Genomic DNA, 27,903 nt, shown 5'->3' on the forward strand with positions numbered 1-27,903 from the left:
GTTCAGGCTTTTAACAAGAAAGCACAAGGCAAAGAGCTTTGTGAGCCAGACTCCTTGTCTCAGGCTGCAAACCCAGCACAGCTAGCCGAGGCGAGGCGGTACGCAGCCTGCCGTCGGGCTGCAATTGCCCGCTGCAGGATTTCTGACATTTTCATCTTATACAGCTGGTAGCACAGTGGGAAACAAAATATTGTACTCTGATCCAGTCCATGAGTAGACTTAATCTCTCACGGTCTCTCCCCCTGCCATCCTTTGGTAGTATTTTCTAACATTTTGTTAGCTCATACTTGAGCTCCAAATAAAAAAACCCCAACGCTTATTTTTGAAGCCTCGAGCCAAAGCTCAGTAATGCCAGCAGCAGGGTCAGCTGCAGGAGTTATGCCAAGGTCACCCAGGCAAGCTGGGGCTGTCGGCAAACCAACACAGATCTCCTAAATCCCAGTCCTACCTGCCTGAACTTTTAAAAATTCTCTCAGTCTGACTTTTTAACATCTGTCAAGGGCTTACAGCAGGGCGAGTTTTGCTGGGGCCGTGAGTATCTGCCCCCTTCCCTCCCTGGAGGCCAGAACCCATATGCACCCAGCTGGCACGCGGGATGCTCAGCACTAGTGGCATCGCAGCTAGATGCTCTTTCTCCAAAAGCATGTCTGTCACACTCGCCTTGCTGCGTCCCTCCTGTCCCCCCCTCCCACCTGCTTCACCAGAAGGAGCCTTTCCAGCTGCTGTCCTGGGAAATTACCATCATCATCATCACCCTCCCTAAAGCCAGGGGTGACCTCAGAGCCGTCCTGTGGAGGCACTGGCAGATTCGTAACTTCAGGAGAAGCCTACCAAGCACGTCTCAGCCCAGCTGCCTCCCCCTCCCACTGACTCACCACCGGCTCGGTTGCCAGCTCTCAGCAGGAATAACACTAACGAGACAGGGAAGAAAAACAAAAAATAAATCACAGCAGAGGAACGGAGGAGAGCCCAAACATGAAGAGGAGCAGCCCTTTGCATTTGGCCTTGTGCATGTTGCAATGCATCAGTCTGAAAAGGACCGGGCTTCCAAAAGCCTCTGTGCGAAGGAGAAAAGAGAGTATGATGAGGTGTTGCACATGAGTGTGTAAGCCCTTTATGGTTGCTTCTCTGACTACAGCAGCATGCACAGGTCTTGAACTATGAGGTCCCAAAACGCAGCAAACAAAGCAGTGGAAGAGAATGCTGTGTTTTCACTCCTCACTCAGGCAGGGGCTCTTCTGGAAGGGGTAAAGTTAACTGTGGGGCCCTAAGGACAGAGGACTGGGTTTGCTCCCTCATATCCATATACTCAGCTCTAGAATTGTTAGTGAAAAAACTAAGTTCTAAAAAGCTGAGCAGAAATATGGGATAGCATGCACAAAGCTCAGCCAGAACATGAAAATCTGTCCTAGAGGAATCAACAGAAAATCCCGTTGGCTTTGAGTGGATGAGAATACGTGCTAGGCTGCAAAACAATCCCCCCCTCCAGTCGTCACCAGTTCGCAGGCACGTACAGGACTGACAGGATGAAGGCACCACATCTAAAAATATGCTAGACACTTTGCAGAGACTTCAAATCACTTCAGCTCTCAATAGGTCACAGTAGGAGCCGGAAAAATCCCCCAGAATTTTCTCCAGCTCATGAAGACACCTTCTTTAGCACTACCGCTTGCACACCGGTGCCCACCAGCGCTCCCACCCCCGACAGAACGCTCTCCCCAGCACTGGCACACGGCACTCGCAGCAGGTCTGGCCTTGCCGGAGCCAGGGGCATTCCTGGCCAGTGGCGCTGGGGCAGGCGGGTATGAGGCTGTCAGCTTGGGAGACAACCAGGGAGATGGGAATCTGGGACAGCGGTAGGAAGAGGAAAGAGAGGGAGAGGAAATGCCCTCCCTAAATGCTGGCACACACCAGGGCGATGGTCACCTGAAGCCAGTCTTGAAGCAATTTCCCCGCTGCAACTGCACAGATTTTCTTTTGCTCTCAAAAAAGCAACACTAAGTGCCAGTACAGATGAGCAGCACAAGTTTAAAAAATACTAACCCAAGAGGCAGAGCAGCAGTGCTTCCGAGCCCAGCGGCACGGGAGGGTTCCTAATGACAAAGGGGTATTACAGAGCTGGAGCAGCTGCTTGTCTTTGCCTCTGTGGCCCTAACCCCTGCAGAAGGCTGGGAGAGCAATCACAGCCTTTCAGAGCTGGTGATTGGACCCTCCCCTGCCTGCCTGCTCCTGGCTCCTCATCCCAATCCCACCCCACATCACACCCAGAACAGCCCCTCCAAAGGAAACCCCAGCGTCGCTGCTCTCACAAGCACTGGGGACAGCTTGGCCTCGGAGAGAATAGCCAAGTGTTGTTGAGCGGCTGAAGCACTGACACTGGATAAATGCTGTCACCAAGCCAACAGCAGAGTCATCAGGGGCTAAAGAAAAGAGCAAATGTTTGTAACCAGAGCTGCTGCAAACTTACTGGTTCCTTGCTAAGCCCTAAAAAAAACAAGGAGATGAAAAGTTGGCTTTGCTCTTTTTAGTAGGCACTGGAAATGCCTTGGCTCAGCGCAAACCCGATGGTGTTTACATAGCCTCCCCATTGCCTCCTGCCTGCATTCACTCTGTAAGCAGCTTCTGTTTACAAGCAGCAGGGAATGGGATCTCTGTCCATGAAAATGGATGATGTCAGAGTTAATTAATCCGACCTGAGGTGACACGGCCAGGAGCAGCCACTACGTCTCCCAGCAGGGAGAAGCTATATATAGTTCCTTAACGCGATGAGACATATCAATCATGGAGCAAAGAAAATAAAAAGGCACTTTGTTTTAAGAGCAAATTCTGCTTTGTGATCCCAGGAAGGCTGGACAGCTGAAACGGTGCATGAGAGTTGACAACAGCACAAAATGTGTTTTCAGAGGTGGTGGATACTGGTAGCAGTTTGCACCTTGGAAGAAGGGGCTGTTAGAAGATTTGTGCATCTTTAACAGGGAAATTTCCTTATTAGTCTGGAGGTCACAGCTGTGCAAAACACCCAGCAGCTTTGCTTCCCGAGGGTATGTGAATATCGTGCACAGTTCACGCTGCAGACTTGGCCTTCCCCTGATTTCTCTTGCAAATCTGTCTGAGCCCAGAATGCAAAGCAAAATTCAGTCAAATACCCAGGCAAAGCCACACACAGCTATGAATTTCATGTGGCTCTTGATGGGAAGTCATAAATCCATCTAGGGTTGCCCCTGAATGTTTCTCAAAGCTTCAGGAGACTTTTCAGTTATTTATTCACGGGATTTCAAACGCAAGACACAGCTGAGCTAAGGTAACGCTAGCAGGGTGCTGGGCTTGTTCATGTGCCACTTCCAGAGCTGATGGGGAAAAGCAAAACCCCTCTTCAGTCTCTCTTCCTTCTCACCAATTACTTGTCCAACTCCCTGATCAGTGGCTTCAGGAGGCAATTTCAGCAACCAGTTGACGTTGGACAACACGATGACTAGAAGAGGCTGACATTTCCCTTTAACACATGATTTGACTGAGTGTGTTGTAGAGATACCCAACAGCCCCAGTACGTACCATCAGCAAACACCAAGAAGAGATGACCACTGCCTTGAAAGCCTACGATCCAGCACCGAAGGACCGTATTTAAAAAAAAAAAAAAAATCCAGGAGATGGAGCTGGCAGCAGCAGAAAAATAAAGCCTGGAGCAGCAGTGGCCACAAGGCAGTGTGGGGTAGGTGGGCGTTAGCCCCCCCCTGTACGCAGTACCCCCACAGCACCGTTGTGCTGCCAGCCATGTGGCTCGCTCGTACTGCTCCAGTCAGGAGCGGCAGGTTGGATGCAGCCTTCAGCCCCAAACCGAGCAGGGGGCCCACGCCAGGTGCAGGAACAGACCGAGGAAAGAATGGATGCTCAAAACCGAGGGAGTACCAAGGGCTAGTAGACATCTTCAATTCGGACAAATCCCACCAAGGGAACACCTGTCCTTGCTGCTGGTTCCTGCTCCGATCACGAAAGTGGCCCCTGCAGCCCGAACTGCAGCCTGGAGCGCGGGCAGGTTCATTCTGCTGGCGCTGCCTGCAGGCGCTGGGGCTGGGCTGCAGCCCGCCGAGAGCAGAGCAGGCAACGGCGAGTGCTCCCTCTCGGCCTTCAAACAGATTCATCTATAAATATTGATAGCTCTGAAGATTTAAGTGCTCTGTTTACCCACAAAACAGGTGAAATCTTGGCAACAGCAGAGTACCTTCCTGGAATCGGCTTGGCTTTCATGCGCTTTCCCAGCCTGGGGAGAACAGACCTGCAGCGCGGTGCATCACCGGGCTGCCCAGCCATTGCCACCCAGCACCGACACTGCTGCTGGCTGCTCTGGCAGACCCAAAGCGAACAGCCAATTTGTGTTACAGCATAAACAGAACTCTGGGATGAGGGATTTTCCTGCCTTAGCTGAAGGACAAGAAGAAAATTATATATATAAAAAAATAAATTCAACAACCCTCTGTTTCTGAAGTAAGACTCAAGTGACTGAACACGGTAATGATACAGTGCAGGTGCAGCAGGGATTTGTCAATGACAAACATGTGCAGGAAGAGTGTATGTTTATCCTGTACATACACTGTGAAAAATATAGCCCCCCATCGGTACCACGCCTGAGCGCAGCCCTGCTCAGCACAGCCCGTGGATCAGGACAACCTGACAGCTGGGTATTATTTATGGCAGCTTTTCCAACTAGGTAGACATTTACAAATCAAAATAACTGTCATCTGTGTTGTCTGAATGCAATTTTTGGTGTGTTTTATCCTTCGCTTTCCCCCACCTACCGTATTATTAACAGCTCTTGGCCTCTGCCTGCCAATTTCTGTCTCCCCGTGGATGTTTTCCCGACACGATGCAGCCCCCGGAACAAAGCCCCTCGCCCAGCAGATGGCACTCAGCAGCTCCCAGGAAACCCACACGCATCCAGAAATCCCTGCCCACGGAGTAAATGATGGGGTAATTGAGATTTTGTTCTGGCTGACACTGTCTCAGTGATGCTACTCCCAGGGCTATCCAGGGAGACCTGAGGTGCAGCCCCCCGCTGCCAGGAGGGATGCTGGGCTCGAGTGGGGGGTAGGCAGGCACCCCAGCCCCGCTGTGAGCCCACCCAAGCTCGGGGACAAACACAGCACCTGCTTTTCCAAAGCGGTCAGCCCACGGCATGTGACTGCAAGGAGAGGAGTGGTGGGGTGGGTTTCGTGCTGCCCCCCAGGAGGTGCTAGGGCAGCCCAGAGGGGAGGTGTGATGGCCACTGAACTGCCAGCAGGGCTGCGGGAAAGGTCCAGCCCATGGCTGCCTGGACAGACTTCTTCCCTCTGGGATGCTTTCCCTGCAAAACCAAGCGTGGGGCAGGTCGTGGTACAGACCCGGACAACACGTGTAGGAAATGTGCTCCTGGAGCAGAATTTGGCCAGCAGCCACTCAGCAGGGGAGGCAACCTCCCCAGCGTGCGGCAGCCAATGCTGAACTTGCCTGCACTCTCCCCAGGGTTCTCTGTGCAGCCACAGGAGAGTGAGACCCGGCGATAACAAAGCAAACTCCACCTGCAGTTCTGCTTTCCCCCATGGCAGTTTCATTACAGGAATAAAAATGAATAGATAGATAAATAAATAAATAAACAAACCCTCCTCACCTCTCCTCTCCAGAATAATAATCACCAAAAGGCTGCACAGAAAATTTATTTTTATCCCTTTGCTGCAACAGGAACATGCGTTTGTTTCCTAAAAATCGCGTCTCTCGCATCGCAACCCATGACCGGCCTGCGAGCGGTCCCTGCCTTGAGCGGTCCCTGCCTCGAGCGGTGCGCAGGGCAGCGCAGAGCTCCGCAGGCTACGAGCTGGCGGGGGGTTGCATTAACGAGGGCTCGGTAGGCTGCAGCCCTCCCCATTAGCTTTCTATCATGTGCAATAAGAGCAGCCGTCCTACTGCGCGGCCCTTCCCATTCCCATGGAAACCATTGGTACATCCAGCCAGGAGTATAAATAAACCTCTCGTATGAACTTCATCCTGCGTGTTATTTCACAACCATGATGTCTAACACCCTTATGAGGGGACACGGGTGCCTCTGTGTCTGTGGTGCACTGGCACTGTGCTCTTCCTCCCTGTACCAAAATACAAGCCAAGGGAGGAGACAGGGGCAGAGGCAAGAGAGCCCAGGGAAGGGAGGGACCCCATCAGGGGACAGAACGAGACATGGGCAAACACCACACTTCACAGCCATGTAGAACAAAAATAGCCCCATCACCAGTTTTAATTGTCCTGCGTGAATTTTTAAGGAACAGTGCTCAAGAGACACTTAAAATGCACGTAATGTAATCTTCCAGAGCCGTGCAAAACCAGCCCTGCATCCCCCACTCCCACTGTGCTCCCCCCACATTGGGCAGGCCCACCACCCATTTTGTAACTCCTGTGGGATACTCGGGGTGACTGGGAATATCTGTTCTGAACCCATCCACAAGGCAAGCCAGGGACCTTTGGGCAGTGAGTCCAGCACCCAGCCAGCAGGTTTTGCCTCATTTTCAGAGAGACTGGGATAATTTGCAGATGGTTTAAAAAGGTCAGGTCCTGGGGGACACACACAGCACCCTTACCACTAGTTGCAGCAGTCCATCTTTTACCTACACACGTATCTGCTCCCCCCTCAACCGTCTCCTGTCTTTCCATAACCATTTTTTCCAGGGGAAGGGGGTCTGTCCAAACAATTTCCATGTTTGCTTTACAGAAAGGATTAGACACTGCACAATATAAGATCACCCGCTGCTGCACATCAGGATAAAAACTGTAAGCGCCGTCAGCTGCCACGCGGTACTTCTCATCCCAGACTGCAGCCCTTATGTGCAGGCAGAATTAAACATTAGAAGAGATGGCAGCAAAGGAAACGTCAAACCGTTCCAGGGCTTTTTTAGCCAGGTCCCCAAAGCCCACTGCCACCTGCACTTTATCAGTTATTATTATTATTATTACTGCTAATAATTACCAGATTAAACTCCACGCAGAGGAACTTTTCCAATTAATTACAACCAGAAACAGTAACAACAGAAGTGTTGCCAGACCTCGATCAAACTCCTCGACGACTCTGTGAACCTCTGTTACAGCGGTGAGCCTCTGACAGCAAGGGAAAAAATCCCTGCTTGACTTTGTTGGAGTAATTTTATTAACTCTGGCTGGTTCTGTTAGTTGACAAAGTGACAGGATCCTGGGGAAAATTTCTGTGTGTGTTTAGTACGTCTTTGGCAGGTGTCAAGGTATATTCTCTGGCTTGTCACTCACTGTGCTGCCCTTTAGATAGTTATTATTTCATGTAATTATGATTATTACATGCTGAGATGCCACCCTTATGAATAGCCTCTGGTTGCTGTCACTCACTACAATGCGGTGCGGGTGGATGAGTTGTCAGGAAGGAGCTGCAGGGTATGAAATTGCCACATTTCTCTATTTTAAAACAAATAACCCCATGCTTCTGCTGGCCATCCCATTCCACTTACCGAGTGCCATGCTCAGGACAGAAACACTGGGGCAGCACAGACAGAAAATCATCTGCTATGAAGCACCCGTGCCAGAGTCACACAGTAAGAGCGGCCACAGCCCACCCACAAAATAAATTGCGACGTGAAGCCACCAGGCAAAGGAGATTGGATAATAACCCCCGAGCTGCACACCAGCGCTGCACGGTGAATTCCCTGGGGCATTTCTCTTGCAGAGTGGCATTCTCCTTGGCTGCTCAATTCAAAACGACTTCTGCAGCTGCCCATGCCTACCCTCTGCATGGGATGCAGTAGGGCAGCCATCCCAACCCCGCGCACTCACCAGACAGCCGAGCTGCCTTTTGGAAGTGACCCACACTCCCTTTCCTACAGAACGGGCCAATGACACAGCATTTCACAGCGCCTCCTCAAAACTCAGGTGTTGAGATAAGCCCCAGTTTTGCAGAGGTGGGGTTTCCATAGCAGACATACCCATAACTCCTGCTCGGGACTATTTCATTCAAACCAAAGCATTTGACTTGGACCAAGTCAACTTTGATTCTTTCCCAGAGGCTGCTACAGAGTCTCGTTGACTTGGGCGAGTCATTCCGTGCTGCTGAGGCCCTGTTGTAAAATGGAAGACACGGTATTTTCTGCAAACTCCTTGGACCAAGCATTCCTTCATACAGTAAAGTCTGGAAAGTGCAGCATAAGAAGGCTGCAGTCTTGACTGAAGCCTTTTGGAGCAACTGCAATATTAAAAAAATGCACTTACTCAGTTGATGTCAGATACCCAACACCTCATACAGTACACAGCCTCCACAGGGAGTTATTCACAATTACAAATAGATCAATATTCATAAATCATCTCCCTACAGCAGCTGAACAAATCATTTGTAACGACTCATTTCCTTGATGAATTTTGCCTCTTTTTCAGTTTGCAAATTATGAGTGAACAGAGTGAGATTTTCCAAATTGATTTCTTTCAAGCCTTTTTACATCCCACGTAATTTCCGAGAACAGTTTTAAGCCTTAGAAGAACTCCAGACCTGGCATCCTTGCCTGCCCGGAGCTCACAGTCAGGCCGCGCCATCGTTAGCAGCAACCAGCTCATTACAATCATGACCACCCTGCCTGGTTTAATGGCACGCATGAGCCGCTCAGCTGCTTGTGCTTCTTGCCAGGATGAGTACAGCAGTCACCATCAAGTTTCTAGTGCAAATACTTAGAATATCTAGGTCTGCGGTCCTCTTGGAGATTAATTAAACAAATATTTCCCTTCCCCATGAACACTGCTGCCAGTAAACGTGCTTGCTAAAATATTCACAGAAAGCTAACACAAAAAGAACAAAGCAAAGGTAATATCGAAGCCAGGCATGCTGAAGCATTTGCTCAACTTAATACCTGGCCGAGCTCAGGTGCAACGCTCCTTGCTCAGCTCTTTTCCCATACCTGGGGCCACAGGTGACAGCGAGCACCCCAGCTCATGGGTGCTCCCCTCAGTGCTCTGAGCCATCTCTGTGCTTCGCTCCCTCCTCCCCAGGGTGCAGAGCTGCTGCCAGCCACCGCAAGCTCAGGAAGGATGAAGCGGCACCTCTCGGCGCTGCAGTTAAACATTTGCACTGGCTACGACTCCAGACCAGAGTAGCAGGGCCATGTTGGCAGCACAGCTCTTTCTGCAAGCACAGGGCAGGGTGAGCTGCCGCTGGCACGGACGCTCGGCTCAGCAGCATGCGGCATGGCACACCTCGGACACTGGCTCCAGCCAGCCGATGGGAGAAGAACCCCCACATCAGGGCGATGGTGGGGCAGACACGTGCAGCCTGTGCAAGTTGGCACCACGCTGCTAAGAAAACGAAGAGCGGCAGTGTAGAATTGCAGGCAGAGAGCCCAGAGGATAAGGCTCCCGGCTGCCTTCCAGAGCCAGGACCATTTCGCTCCCCCTGCCCAGTCAGCCCAGTTCCCTTCCTCCGGAGCATCCTCAGGTTTAAGGCCTCGCCAGCCCAGCCATGCTGCCAGGGTGACCCGGCTCCCTCCGGCTCGGGGCCAGCCTGGCGCCCCCACACTCGCCCCCCGCAGCCATCAGGGTGCCTGGTTCCACCCCACAACCTTGAGATTCGCTCTGCTCCATGGGGGCAAGGCAGATTGATAATTACATTGCTATTGAGATATTCACGTTCTGTTCCCTTGCCATTTAAGCAGACATAAAACATTTTATTATTCTGCTGATTTAGGAACCTGAATTTAAATATTAGAGTATTAAAGCGATACTTAATTAGTTGACTGAATGTTCTCCCTTTTATCAGTGTTGACAGATCTTAATTATAGCATGGGCTGTGAAAGCTGATAGAACAGCTGATGGCAGCAGCACCGCCAGGAATACTAAAGTGTGTCAGAATTACTTGTCTGTTTTCCCCCTTCCCTCTTGCTCTGTTCTCCAGGCATGCTCTGAAGTCCTTGGCAAATAAAGCCAATGCCGCAGCCAAGCCTGAGCAGTTTGGCATTTACTCTCAAGGACATGAGAAACTGCTCACCCTTGAGAAAGCCATGATAATCCACAGGCCCAGACTTTCAGAAAAAAAAAAAAACCCAAACCAAAACACCCCAAATGATGGGAAATTATGTCCTGGTTAATCATTTTCCTATCCACTAATCAAACAGATGTAGGGATTACTGTGGAACAAGAGTGCTGAGGTTACTGATTCAGTTAAGCCCCACTTCAAAATGTGGTTTAGACATGTGGGAATGGTTCTTGCAATGAGACCTGACCTTTAAGTTTTCAGTCGCCACCATCCACAGCACGTCCCTGCTCCAGTGGCAGCGGGGGTGGCTCTGAGGGCTGGCCGTGCCATGGAGATGAAGGTGCAGCCCTGGCTCCCAGCACCCCAGCCAACCCACCTGCCCGCCCGGAGCCAACATGTGGTCTGGGCACTGCGCCGTTTGGTGCCACCCGGCAGAGGCTGGTGGTCCAGCCCAGTGACCCGCAGCCAAGGGCTGTGCTCCTTGATGCACATGTGCAGGGATGATGGCTCTGGCAGGAGGCTTCTGCTGGGGTGAATTACACCTCGCAGCAGCACATCCTTCAACCTTCCTGGGATAATAACAAATGTCCCACCTTCACAGAAGGTGGCTGGCAGCAAGCATGTCTTGAAGAACACATATTTTACCTGTCCCCTGCAGAGGCCAAACCATCCCCTCTGAAGCAGTATTTAACACCGCTTTGCAGCAGTGGCAATGACAAAACTTGGCACAGGCAAGAAAAATGAAGAAACAGTAACCAGGGTTTGGGCTACGAGCCCACGAAGGTTGGCTAGTCACTTGTCCTGCATTCCTGATTCACCAGCCCGCTTGCCCACAATCTACTATGAAGCCTAGCCTAGGGCAACACCAGTACCTGACTTTGATTTTATTTTCCTGTCTATTTCTTTTAACACAAATTAGGATTTCTGCAGCTTTATTTAGATGCTGGCATCCTGCAAGGCAATAGCAGAAAAACTGCTTTGCCCAGGAAAAACATTCAGCCTCGTCCAGTCCCCAAATGCTCTAAGTACAGCAAGTACTGTCCCTCGACTGCTCAGGCAGGGATGGGGAAGGACCAGCACACTCCCGTCTCATTTCTGCGAGTCTTCACCTTAGTAACTAGCATAATAGACTGTTTACATTATACTGCTTGCAGAAAAAACTGCAATGAGAAATGTGAAGTAAATCAGATAGAAGCAACGTGTTGGAGCCAGTTATCTAGTCAACTGAAGTTACAATCCCAAAAACAGTCCCCAGACACCAGAAATACAGTATGGTTCTTCAGAGTGCTGAGCGCTGACTACGTTTCAGCTCTGCATCCCTGCCTGGAATACTTAAGGATTATTAAGTTACCCAGATCGATTTTTATTCTGGGAAAAAAATGTGGTAAAAATAGTGAATAAAATCAGTAATTTTCATCAGTTTGTGTATCCTGCCTTTAGCTCCTTCCTTTTAAGGCTGCACAGGGAGAGAAGTTTAACTCCCTATGGTACATCGATGTGTTTTAAGTTCTTCCAGCATGAGTGATCTCAACCTCAGGAATGATGTGCACAAACACTGCCAGAGCAGAGAAGACAAGTGTGGAAGAAGAGACGCTTTGCTGTCACGATCCAGGCATGTGATGGGTCACGACACCTTTTTGCAGAGTACCATCCACCGCTTGCAGGTGTGCCATGCTGCCTCCTCACCAAAGCAGCACTGGATTCCCACTGCTAGACACAGCTGGAAACAAGCCCTTTGTCTCCCCATTATCGAATGAGGTAAGAAATTACTTTGCATTTAGTATGTGCATCACACTGGGCAGGCAGAGGATCTCTGCACTGGCTAAAGGCACCTCTCACGGGTAGCTAAAGGCTACCTGATGTGGTGGCCACTGCTCCTGCAAGTGCAGCCATGTCCTCACAAGAACAGCAGGACACTTGTCCCCTCTCCAGTGATGGGCAACACTCAGCAGGAGCTCAACAGGGAATGCTGCATGCACTCTGGGCTCCAGGGGATGCCCCATCAGCAGGTTCCCATAAACGCCAATGTCCTTTACCAAAGTAACAGGGGATTGTTTTACTGAGGCTGGCAAACAGCCAAGGCATAATTATTTTAAACATCTACAACAATCCAGACAATCCAGCCGTTCCTAAACTGGCCACCCAGACCACATCCAGGAAAGCAGAGACCAGGAAGTCTGGAAATCAGCATTAGAAGGAAAAAAATAGGCACGGAGTCCTTTCCATATGACTGTTTTCCATTTAGCATTCGGCCCCAATAGGAACACTAGTTCTTCCATTACTCGTGCCACAATCACAGCAAAGCAACAATCATTGATTGCCCTTTAGTAACAGCTTTGCAGCAGCCTAGCCAGGAGGTCAGTTTTGCAAGGTATGTTCCTCAGACACCGTTTCTTACTGCCTTCTGCCTCTGGTGGCCCTGGAAGCCCAACTTCTTACCTTGCAGTATTTCAGCATTTCTGCTGCTGGCTGGAACCCAAATAAACTAGAAAATAATAGACTTAGAAGAGAAGAGAGACGTTTACTCAGCTTCTACTAATAGTCCCCAAAAGTTCAGATGGCAGCTTTGACTTGAAGCCAAATGATTTTTCCAGATGGGGTCTTCCTCCGTCAAGGAGACAAAGCTGGCGTTGTCGCTTCCCTCCGCTGTGCCCTAATTCCAGTTGGGGCTGGGCTGGGCAAATGCCACAATACAGCCAAACACCACGCAGAGCGAGCAGTTGATGTGGCCATGTGGGTTTGTTTCAAAGGCTCCTTCCCACCCTCCCCAAACCCTTACCGCTAATCTCTTTGGAAAATCCAGGAGCAGGATAGTGGGGAAAGGTTTTGTCTTGCCAAGGCCAGGTTCTTTCCCTCCAGCACCACTGCATCTGATCGCTCTGCTCTCTGCCTCGGCTGAAGGAGCACTGAAACTGAAGCAAGTTCATGAACTTCTGCGAGCAGGTGCTGGCTCCCTTCAGAGCTTTTCTACCCAGCCGAGCAGCGCCGAGAGCCTGCTGCGGAGCACGCTGTTCGTGTCAGCAACAGCAGATGCCAACAGCCAGTGAGGTGACCGGTGTGCCCACGGCCAGCTTCCCGGCACGTGCGCTGTGCAGAGCAGCCACACTCGGCTCCCCCGGGATCCCTGCTGCTCGCTGCCCACCCAAACAGCCCGGACCCGGGGCAGGGACCGTCCTCACAATGAGTCTCTTGTACTGAATTTAGTGCACTTTTAGTGGACTTTAGGAAAGAAAAATGGTCCTGGTAACAATTCAGTCTGCAGCATGGTCCATGCTAAGGGAAGGACCACTCTGCAAAGGCTGCTCCCACCAAAAGCCCAGCACCTGTGAGCACCCTGCCCGGCAGCTTCCTGCGCCATCGCTTACCTCCTGGCTCGGCAGACACCACCGGGACCCATCCCTGGGCTGGCCGCAGAGCCAGCAGCAGCTGTGCCACCCCAGGGCAGAGCACGGGGCGCCAGGAGGGCACCCCCACCCACAGAGCACAGCACTCCCCATCACCGCCACACTGTGCCCAGCAAGGCACACAGCCAGGCCTGGGACCTGGCTCGCATCAGGCTTGGGTTTAGTTCAGAAGTTAGCCTAGCTGGGAGCAGGACCACCCCCAGCATCCCCCTGCCGCTGGCTCAGCTACCACCGCAGCGCGGGATCAGTGGGGCCCTCCAGGCTCCTGGCCTCGCCTTTATAAACACACTTAATGATCAGCAATGATGGCTTGGCGGCTTCGCCTGCTTACACTAATGCCCATGTGCTGGAAGGGCATTCTGCCTGCTCGCAGCCAAGCAATCCCCTTTAACAGGGCAGAGATTTAAGAGCTGCAGCCTGCATGGTGCAGCCAGTGCCAGGCACCCCCCTCCCCACACCAGCCCCGCTCCCTGCTGCCACAGAGCTTCTTCACTTAATGAACCTGCCTTCCCTGAGGAGGGAGAAAGCATCAAGGAGAGAGCGTTTCTGGAGGTCTGCAGATGCTGGTTCACAGCAGCCCTTGTCGGCAGGCGAGGAGACACTCCACTGCCTCCCCTGCTCCCCCGTGCAGCAACGGGGACACTGACTGACAGCAACAGGCAAGAAGTTAATTTATCTGGTTGAGGTCTGAAGGGCTAAATGCCATGGTAGCATCCTGCCCAGACAATAAGTCCACCCACACTCAGATTCAACACACCCCACAGACTATCCAAGGCAAGAGGCTACAGACAGGCAGTGAAGGAAGAGTTCTGCCCCCCCTCCATCCATCAGGGATACCCTAATGCTTTAGGTGTTATTCTCCATCGGTTCCTCAGTGACCCCCAGCCCCAGACTGGTAAAAAGGCAGCAGGGTGCAGTTATTCCACACTGAATTTATTGAGACTGAGCTGTCACCAGTTTGTGCTGCTGGCGTGGGATTTCCATTTTACATCAGTCACACACACACACACACACCCCATCATCCCCCCCAGTTTCACTCATGTGAGGGCAGCCTCCGACCACCTGCCTAGAGGATGCTCACTGAGCGCAGCTGCTACTCAAGGACTTCCCTAGAGCCATCCAGCCTCTGTGCTTCAAAGGATAATGTAATTTTCTCCAAGGTAGCCCATTACACAGTCATCCAAAGCAAATCTGGCATGTTACAGAAGAGCACATTTCAGAGGTACACACACCTGGGCAGCCACCTACAGAGGGAGGGGGAGGAGGAACCATCTCAAAACTGGACTCCGTTTGACAAGCCATGTCTCATCACTGACCTCAGCAAGCCCTTCTCCCACCATCATTGTTTTTCTGCTGCTATGATTACACTGAATGAGCTGTAGCATCTTCCTGGTGTATATTGCCTTTCTTTGGCCACCATCCAGCGTCTGCCCCATGAGTTCCCTTTCTGTCTCCAAGAAGCTGTCACAAATGGAGCCACAGCAAATGTAATACACAGACCACAGCTTTCCAAAGAGTTGGCAGGCACAGCCAGCAATGATAAAAGATCAACAAGAATTTCAAGCGTTGTTTTAGATGCCTGTTAGGCTGAGAGCTCCCTACCTTTGATCACCAGCCATGCACAGTAGGTTGTTTTGTTTCATTTCTTAATTTAATTTGTATGCATATGGTGGCCAAGAGGTTTAGGGTGCCACAGCGATGAGGGCACCAGAAACAAAAACTGCTGCCTGTAGAGTCCTTCCCTCAGTGACGTACAGGCTGAAATGGAAATACAGAGCAGGCAGATCAATGAGCAGGCATGGACTAAACAGGTCCCTCCATGAACCCTAGGGAGAGAACCTCTACTGGACAAGAAGTCCATACTATCACACAAAGGAATGCAAATGCCTCTTCTTCCAGATTTCTTTGCACCTAGGGCAATATTTTTCTCAATATCCATCAATAAAAAGGAGCTACACCTCATTTTCTCAGCACACAGCCCCCGAGTGTGTTGTGTTAGTGCAAAGGGCTTCTCACCACGCACAAAATGGGCCATCCCCCCCCCACTCCCCCCCGCAGCACACCAGGACTGGGCCAACACCCGCTAACCGGTGCGGTGCTACCCTGGATTACACCAGCTGAGGCTGTGACCCCTTCTGCTCAGCTGTAACTGGCATTGCTCAGCCTCCCACTGGCATTGCTCTCGGCAAGCAGCGATAGCTTCTGTCACACTGATGTTACAGGAGCTCACTGTCAGAGGACATAAACCAGTTTGCAGCCAGCTGTAATATCATTTCAGCAAGCAGCACAATAAATCAATGGCTGTAAATTAAGCATTTTGTTTACGTTCCATGCAGCAAGGCTCTTTCCTGGACGTGAAACCAACATTAAAGAGCTCTGCCCTTGGATTCCATCGTATCCAGCCTCAACTGTGCCCAAAGGAGCCGCCTGGCGTGCTGAGCTGGTGAGCGAGCTGTGCCACTCTGCAAGTTTTGCAACAGGGAGACACCCCTCCAAGGGACTGCCCCCAACCTGCTCCGGGCAGTTAGCAGTTTGCTGATGGCTCATGCATGTTCCAGCACTGCCTGTGCTGGCTGGAAGGCTCCCAGGGACAGCGAGAGGTCTGTGGCTTTCCTGCCTCTCTCCAGCCGCCCTTGGGAGCTGACACAAAACCATGTGGGACGCCTAGGCATGCAGGAGTGGGGCAAATGGAAAGGGGAGAAGGTTTTGCTGTCAAGCCCCATGCTCACTTGCCGTCATTGCTGAGGCTGCGACAGGCAAGAAACTCTCTCACCACCACCCCCAACCTGGTCAAAAGCAGTAGGGATGCTCCAAGCACAAAAAGAAGAAAAAGAAGAGACACAGAGCCTGTGTGTCCCACAGCATCCACACCCAGCTGTCAGTGGCGTGGTGTTTGGCATGAGGCACTCCCTCCCCAGGGAAGGGTTCACCTCTGCAGCACCCAGCACCATCACCTAAGGTACCAGTGATCCTGATCTTCCAGCCACCTCCAGCTGGCCCAGGCATTGCTGCAGACCGCTTCTGCCTCCAGCTCTTTGTGGGACTACTGCTGTGGCCCCTTCCCCGCAGAAACGCTGTCGGCCCCAGTTCAGCCCGCAGCGTAACGGTGCTGCCCCTCGCTCCTGCTCGCCCGGTGCGTGAGCAACGAGCCCTTTAACGGCGCTTTTTACGATTTCCTGGTAACACGTCGATGTCTCCCTTCTGGCACTTTACTGCAGGGGTGAGACTCCTACTTCTATAAACCACCAACACCAAGAAGTCAAACAAGTCCCTCTCCCCACATAAATGGCACAGAATAAGCACAGTAGTAATTCATCCACACTTTCAAGTATTTCCACTGCCCCTCCTCTTTTTCCTTTCATCTGAGCTGCCACTTTCACCCCCCCAGGGGTCCCGCTGCACTTGTCCTTCCTGTGCTATCCATAGCATTTGCAGGCATTAAGGGAAAAGCACAGTCAGGAGCTTTGCTGCTATTGTCCGTCTCGCAGTCTGTCTCTACATGGTTTAACCATGATAATCCCTGCTTCTGGGTCAGATGTGGCTCCAGTCACACAGGAGACACATTTGAAAGATCTTACGCAACTGCTTTAAGCTAGAGCTTTGATAGCACTTGGGTATCTGGGACCTCGGGGAAACCACGGTATAAGACACTGCATTGACACAAACAGCGGTACCCCAAAGATGCAATGTACGGGCACACACAGGGACAGGCTGGGAGAGTGAACAGAAGCACAGAAACAAGGAGGGGAAGTGATATATGCAGTAAGGGGGGGGGGAATGTCACTCCAGATGCAGCCCTGACAGCCTGGCCAAAAATCGGCATCTGCCCATGCCCTGCTCTGGTTCGGGGATAGAACTGACATGGGCCAAACCAAAGCACCAGCGATCCCGGGGCTACAGGCAGCGGATGAAGCACATACATGCACACACAACACATGCAGCTGCACCTTATTGCCAGAACAGGTTGTGGCTGGAGAAACAAGCAGCTGTGGTGGGCAGTGGAGGGACCATCAGAGGCAGATGCTTCCTGCCCTGTCAGAGGCAAGAGCGACCGTGCACCCTCCTAGGGGGGTGCTGCGAGCAAGGGAGTTAGTGCAGCGACAGGCTAAGTAACAGCACCAGGGTGACTCTGCCTCCTTCTTCCTCTGCAGAGGGTCTTTTGGACACGGGCTCTGCAGGCAAAAGCCCTTCTGCTCCATGGTTAACACGTGGTTGTGCAAATCAGGCACCTGTGCTTTTCCCACTGAACTGTGGGCTTAGCTCTGGACAAGCAACCCTGAAAGTACCAATGTATGTGATTTGTCTTTCCCCTGCACACTGGTCCAGCAAGCATTACTTGTATCCTTCCCTAGATGTGGCTTGAAGGTGACTGAAGCAGAGAGAAATGTTATTTCCTAAATCCCAGGCTGAGGAATCACAGGGCTGCAGCCAACGCACAGGCGCATGGGGCTGAGCCAGCCGTGTAGATCTGTTTGTTCGACTGTGTCACCCTGGTCCCCCAGCCTGCCTTCTGCCCAGGAGAGTGGATGGTGATCAATGGCCAGATAAAAAGGAGGGAGAAAGTGAGGTTAAGAGGTCTACATACACCCTGTTTCTTCTGAGTGCCCATCCCTGTGCTGGCTCACAGCACGTTAGGATGGAGAGCCTGTAAAAGGAGTTGCTTCTCCCGTCTATGACCAAAAGCTGGTCGTCTCCCCCACAAAACAGGCAAAAAGCTGTTCGCTGGTAACTCGGCCATGCAGCTTCTTCTCTGTACTTAGAAGACAGCTGCATTTTAACAGCAAAGCAATCCCTGCACTTATTTGTAGTTAGCACAGTGGTTGCATATCCTCTGGGACTGGGGACATTACGTATATGAATGACAGCAATATTTCAGGGGATGACAGTGATAGCCAATATAGACTGTTGAGCTCCCTGTGAGGAAGTATTATGAAGCCCATAAAAGCTGCAAAGGACTTTGCAATTGCCATCAATTTAATGGAGAAGATGCTGCGGTGATGGGCAACAGGCAAAAACCTGAAAAGAGATTTCCCAGCTGAGACAGGAGGCAAATGGAGCGTCGCAGCTAAAGACCAAATGAGGAAGGGAGTGGAGCTGAGGGCTGAACACCAATTCCTGCATACCGCGTCATGGCCATAGGCTACAACATGATAAAGTTTCCAAGGGAATTCATTCAATAACTTACTGAGAGGGCTTTGTGGGGTTTTTGTGGTGTGCTGGTTTGTTTTGTGGTGGTTTTTTTTCCTGTGGACTGCTGAAAATTGACTACTATGTAATTATTTGTGAACACATCTTTCCCACATTTCCAGCCAGCTCCGAGGAGGTGAGAAAGCTGTATTTACCCTGTTTCAGGTGCTTTGGCTCGCAGTAGAGCAACTGTGGAGTAAGTCCCCACGCCTCCCAAAGGGAGTGCATGGACCACTCTGACCTCCTTGGCCCCTCTGCAGCACCAGCCCTCGATTGCTCCTCAACCCCCCTGCCATGGCGACACAGCTACACTGCTTCACGAGCAGAGAAATAGCCGGGAGCTGCTAAGCCTTTGCTCATACCTCGGATAACACTTCCATTTCAGAGTGAGGTGGGTACAGGTACCCTGGGATGAATTCAACTGTAAATATTCAGAGTGATTCATTGTTTGGCTTTTCTCTCCAATCTAAATAGTTGGAGCTGTCAAAATTGATCTGAGTTTTATGGTACAATACTTTAGAGAGAGAACAAACTGTGGATTAAATTTGCTGTTGTGGCCTAAAATAGCTTTCAAATATCAACACAGGCAAGATACACATAAAAGAGACTATTTCCTTGTGAAGCAAGGCAAGTCCTCACATCTCCATTTAACTGTCTTTCTCCCTGGAGGTGCACAGCAGAAAACCGAACATTTGAGCTGCTTCCCTCTCACCTTCCCCACCACCGGATTAACTGGGAGCCATGTAAAAATCTCCTTTTTCTCATGAAAGTCCTTGCTTGGGCCTGGTAAGCTGTCCAGGGTGGGAGCAGAGCTGAAAATAAGGAATGGCCCTTGCTTTCTTATTGTATCATTAGCGTAGTGCTTATCAGAACAGAAGATAATTTTTGTTCGGTACATAAAAATGCTCTGACTTCTATTTCTGTATGCTACATCCCCTGCCCCCCAGTAAAGAATAAAAAGGAGTATGGATCACCCTGCTTTCAGGTCCAGGGACGTCCATGGGTTTGCACAGCCCTTTGCAAGCACACAGGCCTCCCTACAGTGTCAATGATCCTCTTTCCCCTTGCAGTAAGAAAAGCCTGGCTCTGCTTCCCGCCCCCCACTGCAGGGAAGCTACAGGCACAAGAAACTGATGGTAGACTGGAGATGAGCATCCCCAACAAGGAAAAAATCAGCTGCTAACAAAACTAAAGAACAGATAAAACCTTGTCTGGTAACTCTCAGATCCCCAGGATCTGACGTGGTGAGTAGCCAGCCTCTCAATGATTTTCCTTCTGAGGTTGCCACCACACCCCAGTAGAGGCATGAGGATACATGTGACCCAACTGTATATTCTGATGGGATGCGTCACTCATCTTGGGGTTTAATCCTGAGACACCACAGACATCAAAATGCTGCCGCGCTGAGTCTGTCAAGGTGGCATCAATAACCTTGCTTCCACCGCCCTTCTTTGGGGTAACCCTTCCCCCACCGATCCCCACTCCCGACAGATCCCCCTCAGGCTGCCACTCTGCTGCAGGCAGATGTCGGACGTGTTGTGTTACTTTGTGGAGAGAAAGGAGTGCAACGCTCAAAGAAGAGCCCTGTCCAGAAGGAAAGTGCTCAAAAGTTAAAAAGACAAATGAAGAAAATAATTTTTTCCAGCTGGAAAAAAAATCCATGGGTGATTGTCGCTAAAGCTTTCTAAACGTGAGCTACTGCTTAGATGAGAAGCAGTCAAAAGTACGGGTGAGTACTAGTTGTAATTCAAGGCAGTCCACATCCCACTACGAGCACAGAAACATTCCAATTACACGAAGTGCTAGAGGAAAAGATAACATTTTCTTTTGTTGGTTTCACTTAAAAAAACCCAGAAAAAGGCAGTTTCTTGAAAGGCCAGCTTTTGCAGGAGACACCTTCCAGCATTTCATGCCAAAAATATCAAGCAAGCCACTGTGAGGCGATATTATATTGAAAAAGTGAAGAAAAAAAAGACAAAAGCAGCATTGGCAGGTGAAATTTTATGGCAAGGAAATTAAGAATTCAGCACACAAATACACCACCATCATCAGCTCAGGGGTTGTGGGAAAGCAAAAAAGGACACCAAAAAAAAGAAAAAAGCAAAAAATGCTTTCAGGTTTTACAACTATTTTTCATTGTTCTGTTTGGATGTCTCTAGTAAAGCTTTTTCTTTGTTTGAGAACACAATGTAAAAGTCACCAAATGTGCCTTTTACCTTTTAATTCAAGGAACGGTCAGTGTTGGAAGGGACCTCTGGGGACCACCCAGCCCAGCGCCCTGCTAGAGCAGGGTCTCCTACAGCAGGCAGCACAGTCTCGCTCCAGGCGGGTTTGAATGGCTCCAGAGAAGGAGACCCCACAGCCTCTCTGGGCAGCCTGTGCCAGGGCTCCGTCACCCTCAAGGTAACGATGGTTTTCCTCAGATTCAGATGGAACTTCTCGTGTTGCAGCTTGTGCCCGTTGCCCCTTGTCCTGTCCCTGGGCACCACTGAGAAGAACCTGGCCCTGTCATCTTGACACCCACCATTAAGATATTTGTATGCATTGGTAAGATCCCCCCTCAGTCATCTCCAGGCTAAACAGGCCCAGCTCCCTCAGCCTTTCCCCACCAGGGAGATGCTCCCGCCCCGTCATCTGTGTAGTCCTCCGCTGGACCCTCTCCAGCAGCTCCCTGTCTCTCTTGCACTGGGGAGCCCAGCACTGGACACAGCACTCCAGATGTGCCTCACCAGGGCAGAGCAGAGGGGTGGGGATCACCCCCCTGACCTGCTGGCCACGCTTCTCCTCATGCCCCGCCAGGACCCCACTGGTCCCTTGGGCACACTGCTGGCCCACGGGCAACCTGCTGCCCACCAGAGCTTCCAGGTCCCTCTCTGCAGAGCTGCCTCCCAGCAGGCCAGCCCCAGCCTGTGCTGGTGCATGGGGTTGTTCCTCCCCAGGGGCAGGACCTTACACTTTCCTTTGCTGAACTAATCCAACAATTAAGTTCAGTGCTGGAGTCACAGACTCCACAGGGTGACTTACGTACTTGGTGGAAACAACCGAGCTTTTGAATCAGGTGAGCGCACAGTGCTCCTGCAAAGGTTAGGGGCAGAGGCCAAGGCACACTCCTTCGCTAGAGGACCAGCAATGATCACTTCAGGATAAAGCAATTAATGTTCATTACAGATTGGAGATTTGAAATAAATTAGCCTTCGTCCAAGACACAACCATATTGTGGGTCAGACTAAGAATTATCTGTGCAGCCAGTGTGATCTACTAAATATTGGGCATGAGAAGAGAAGATGTAGCAGAAAACCTAGGTGATAACAGGAAAACATTGGCTGATGAAAGAGCTCTTTAGGCCAACTGCTGGCTGGAAGAGAGCTGGAGCTGTGAGCAGGGAAACTGTCCAGTTTTAAACTGGTGAAAGAAATGGGACATGATGCACCCCTGCTGAAGAGCAAGCTGCAACAGTGATCCGCCTCCATCTTCAGAATTCCTCCCAATGACCAGGATAAGCTCTAACTGAAAAAAGTGCTGTGGGAAGATGCTTGTTGCACTTTCATGGCCTCTGTATCCATGTGCCACTAACTCTGGCACAAACAGTGCCTTTTACTGTGGGCTTTTGCTCCGTGATGCACAGAGTAAGAGCAGTGCTACAGTGACACAGTAAACCAGGACTAGTGAGCAAACTCCTTGCCCTGCGGCTACAGCGCTATGACCACAGCTGCATGGACGCCATACCATGAAGAGGCGTTTCTGAGGGAGAGGGGCACATTTATAAAAAGCAACCTGGAGGCAGGAGGAAAGGACTGCTTCCCAAAGCACCAAGCTACTCTCCAGAAGACACACTGAGTCCCGCTGGACTCCCAGCAGCAGACAATTAATAATGTAGTGGCTGTCTGTTCCTGCGAGGGACCCAGGGGAGGCATGCCAGCAGCTGCCTGCTGCTCCATTATTGAACAGATCAGAGAATAAACGTAATCTGTTTTTCCATTTACTTTCCAGGGATTACAGCATGCCGTCTTTGTCTAGAAACTGTCTCCACTTTGCCAGCCTTCCTCCATCCATTTGCATATCCCTGGTCAGTCTCTGGCTTCTGAGGGGCTCCTGACTTCATGGCACATCTCTAGATCTCAGATCTTCTAGCCAAGACACACCGCAAAATTAAACCATGAATGCCCAAGAACTGGGAGAGGAGGACCCAGTTTCACAGGTATCCTCTGCGGAGCAGCTGAAGAGGAGTTGCAGGTGTAACGGCTTGGAGATACAGTCTTACATTCTTTAAATGAAAAGCAAACAACCCAAAAGACACAGACTGGGATTTATCATTGGACCACAGCCATCTCTCCTCACTATCATCTTCAACTGACAGGAGATGCTCCCACACACAGGATGCAGGCACGGCTCCAGTCAAACAGGGGCAGACTGTCACTTTACTCACTCCTGCTTTTTTTGCCTACCCATAGCAACACCTGAGTCCCCCAGGAAAGAGGGACTTTTGCCTTTTGCTTTACCCAAGACTACATGCTGTAGCAAAGGTTCTGTAACAACTCTCAGATCACAACTGCATCTCTATATGTGCCCAAGAGGGGTGGGTGTGAGAAGACAGACTCTAGCAGAATCCTTCTGAAGGGGCTCAGACGATACCTCTAGCACCAAGAACAACAAACATCTTCCCAGCAGACCACCTTGAGCTGGATCCTTACGGCTGTCCCACTAGCAGATCCTCAGAGCAGTGCCACTCCTGCAGTTTATAAACAAGGCTGGTCAGAGCAAGACTCGGATTTGTTACTGCACTAAGGACAGATGGATGATAAGGGTGACTAATCCCTGATCGCCATCCAAGAGGCTTTTCTGCAAGATCTGGAGCAGAAACATGAAATTACCATTCCCCAGGCTATTTCTACACTATTTGCATCTGTCAGCAGGTGGCACAGGAAAGAGAATCTCATCTCTGCTGCCAGAGGCAAGGAGACCACGGATGACTCTTATGGATACAAGATTTTCTGAAAGCAATCTGTAACTTTTAGGTTCACCGTTTTTGCCTCAGTCCCCCCAGCACTCAGTATACCTTTTCTACATGAAGAAACATCTTAAAGTGTATCGTCAGGAGCTAAAAGACAAGTCTTAATGGGTCTGCACATCACTGCCCAACCTGCAGGCAAATGTTCCTCTGCATTAGAGCAGGGCTATTAGAGGAAGAGACATCCTTTGGAGCATCAGCTGGCGCTTCCAGCACTGGATAATGCTTTCCCTGCAGAGACATGAAAACTTAAGAGGAAAGGAGGAAGAAAAGATGAGAAGAAAAAGAAGAAAAATAGATGGAGCCTGCCAGTGTTGCAAGATGTGCTGGCGAGTGGGCAGTCAGCTTCTCTCTGCGGGAGAAAGGCTGTGTTATCGCAGGGTCAGGCCTCGAGAACACAGCTGTACTTGGTAGGCACCTTCCTAAATTAATCACTGTAATCACTGCTGGCTGCCAGTGTCTCACTGCAGAGTTAGGTCCCCACCTAAGACATGCTGCCCCGTGACAGGACCCTGGTGTTACAGCAAGGTGCTGTAACGTTCAAGTCTCACCTCAAAGCTGAAGGAGCCAGGAGAGCTTCCTTGCCCACACCACACTAGAGACCATTTAAGAGTTACTCAAAGAGGCTTCGTAAAGGCCAGGGCTGAGAAAAAAAGCCCTTTTGGTACAAATCTGTGACAACACTGACATATATTAACCACGGCACACAAACCCTTCAAACAGCATGAAGAAGCCATTAAGTAAAACCCATCAAAAACATATAAAACCCATGCTTGCAGAGCAGGAATGGGATGGGGGGACATGTGCAGTGCTTTCTGAATGTCTGGCTGGGGAGGAAATGTTTGCAAAAAGAATGCAAAGACTCCAAGGAAACCATTAAATTTGGCATCGCCACAATGCATTACTAGCAGGGAAGGCTTAATTACACTCTAATTGTAGCCTCTAACCCAAAGTGCAGACCCGCTCGGCTGAGATTTGTACCTGCAGAAGATATGCAGTACTTCTTTTCAGAGACACTTGCCTGCTACACCCTCTCGCTCTAACACAAGAGGATATTTGGTGCCCATGTGCAAGGCACTGAACCAGAATGCACTCCCATCTCAGCATCCTGAAATTATTGAGAGTCCTTGGAACCAAACGCCGAAGTGGTTTTAGCAGCCATAAGGCAGTAGCAATTTTCTCCCATGCTGTGTGTTCATCTGAAGACCTCAAAGCTCTTTAAAAGCATTACAGTGTCACAAGGACCTTGTTGGAGCCGTTATTAAACTCATTTTTCTGGTGGGTAGATGGAGGCCCAGACAGGATAAATACTCCTTCCACTCAAGGTTGATCAGGTCTGTAATGGCAGCCCAAAACAACTCTTGCTTTTCTGACTTATCCCAAACACTTTGCCATTCCAGTGGTAAGGCAAGGGGACATTATTGCAAACTTTTCCCTCCCCACCCTAATTTGCTCTTCATCCCTGTCTGCTTTGGGACACCAGGAGCAAGAGAGTTACCAAGGCTGCTGGTACCCCTGTGCTACTCAAACAAACGCAGTCACAACTGGAATACTCTGCTCTCCATCTGTAATTGTCATGGGCAGACCACCAGCCTGTAACAGCAGGTTTTGGGAAAGAAGAACACTTGTCACATACCCAAGAGCTTGGCTAGCAAGGCCAGATACACAGAAGAAATGAAACATTTGAGCCATCTTTTTGCCACATTAAGGACACTGATCAATAAAAAAGCTATATTGAACAGGATAATAGAGTTGTTAAAGATCATTATTGCTTCTTTAGCTAACAAGTCAGCTTCTGAAAAAATCAGTTTTATATGGAACCTAAGAAGATACATAAACATTGGCTGAGATCACCAGCGAGTGTAAATTGATGTAGTTCCACAGATGGCAGTGAAATTGCCTTGATTTAAAATCATCTTAGGACTTGAGCACATAGTATTACACAGCACTAAATAATACCTGTAAAAATTAGGGGGAGGGGTATTGGTCAGACTAAACTGGAAGCTATTTAGTCTCCATGACACTTGACTTTCAACATTACCAAGATACTCAGAGTCACCTCTAGGGTCCTAGCTGGCACCACTGATCTGTGAGGTTGTATCTCATGAATCAAGCTGTTTGCTTCAGACTGAAAACAAAGGATGACAACAATGCAATCCTTCAGTTCAGACCCGATCCCCCACTCTGTCCTGCTGAGCCAATCTTTCCCACCCATCACTGATACCAACCAGTCCATCTATCCCATCGCACCATGCAATTACAGAAGAGACAAGCAAAGATGGATGTGCTCTGGAATACTTTATGACCTGCATTCATAAGCAAACACGGGACTTAAGGTGGTAATTTCCAACTTTTTACCTTAAAAAAAAAAAAAGTTTTGGGTATTTAAATAAACTTGAAACTGGCATCAAAACTGTCCTATCCAGTAGAATGTACAGGGAAGGAGAGGGCCTGAGCACTTGCTTATGCTTAGTTTCTTGTTACAAAAAGCACTGGTAGCCTGCGCCCACTGTCACTGTTCTCTCAGTCTGGCTCAGCCCCTTGGCTTTAGGAGAACATCAGTGCAGGGGCTGCCATGTGAGTCTGACCCTCTGCGCCAGTCTTTCTGGCAGCTGCTCCGTCAGCAGCCAGCACGGGAATAAAAGGATCTCATCTGATCTCAGGAGCTAAGCAGCGTCAGGTCCAGTCGGTATTTGGATAGGAGACTGGTTAGGAACACCAGGTGCTGTAGGCTTGAGACCTAATGGGATGCATCAGTGAGTGCTGAGGGACCTGGGCAATGCCATCCATGAGTGCTGAGGGACCTGGGTGACATCACTCTGAGGCCGCTCCATAACCTATGAAAGGTCATGGCAATCAGGGGTGGCTCCCAAGGGCTGGAAGAGTCCAAATGCGTGTATCTTGAAGACTTATATCTTCAAGAACGGCAAGAAAGAAGATCCAGGGAACTACACCTTGATCTCTGGGGAGGTGATGGAGCAAATAATCCTGGAAAATCTTTCCAAACACATGAAGGAATTTCTCCCCCTGTATTAACCTGCCAGAAACTAGGGGGTGGGAGGGGTGGGCAAAAAGGAGGAAAATGCAGGTTTGCTGCTCTTGCCATAGCTAGTGGTATAACCACAACTGACTTAAAGAAGAAGCCCTGCTCCAAAAAGGTCTGTATTGAAACAAATATGGCCTCTGTTCGGAGAGAGAAATAGGGTCTGCTTTCACAACTCTCTGTTCTTTCAGAATTCTCCAGCCTGACCCCAGGAAGACCCTCTGAAGGAGGAGAAGCCTTCAGCAAGATAGCAGACTCCGCAGGGACCATGCGCTGGGTGGGCATGAGCGCGGGCTCTAACAGCAGGGCTAGTTTGCACGGGGAGCGCCTGCTATGCTATGCAGCATCAGCGGTCTGCGGAAGCCCTAATCTGATCAGCTCAGATTAAGGCCAGTGAGACCATTAAGATTAGCAGGATTCCTAGGCATAATACCAAGCTCGCTTCCCATGGGAATTAGATAATTCAGTCTTTGATATCTTCCCCTTAAGTTCAGGCACTATATTTCAGCTGCCACAAGCAAACAAAACTGTAGCGAATACAATCAATGCAATAAAAAAACAAATTTTAAAAAAGGAACAATTTCCTGCAAAAGACCCCCTTACGCTTTGCATGGAAGTGGATTCTGAAGACCTGAGTAATACCAATCCCAGAAGAATAAGAAAAGGCAATGCAGCTGCACCGCAGAGAAGGAAAGCATCTCCTGTGACGCACTGAGGGAGGGGACCGCTGTGCCCACAGGAACACCTGCCTTTGCCAGCACACAGCCGGCTGGTACCCCCTACCCCAGGCAGGTGTTTTGGTACCAGCCCCCAGCCTCGGCCAGCTGAGGAGGTCAGCAGGCTCAGGAGATAAACCCACCCTCACTACCCCTTCAGGCACCACCGGCTCTCAGATATTGTCCTAATTTTAATCTCACGGGTCCCAGAGTTCTAAATAGGGGGTTTCATCTTCCAAAGGAGGAAACCACTTCACCGCACAGGGCAACAGATTAGAGGGGGGTTTCAGGGCCTGATCCTTTACACCAAACAACAGGTAAGTGGGGAGAAGGAGGCCTCCCATCCCTCCTATCTATTCACTCCTCTAAGCACAGCAGAGGTTTTCAGGCTCCTCCGTGGCTGGTGCCACCGAGCACGGCAGATCAGGCGAGCTGCATGCAGCCCTTTGCTGGCACCATTTGCTGTGCTGCCTTCCAGATGCTTGGCAATCAGCAACTTCCCCAGCCTATAAATCGCACAGGACTCAAAGTGAAGTCTCCTGCCTCCACTC

The sequence above is a fragment of the Falco peregrinus genome, chromosome 2 (assembly GCF_023634155.1).
Source record: "Falco peregrinus isolate bFalPer1 chromosome 2, bFalPer1.pri, whole genome shotgun sequence".
Classification (NCBI taxonomy): Eukaryota; Metazoa; Chordata; class Aves; order Falconiformes; family Falconidae; genus Falco; species Falco peregrinus.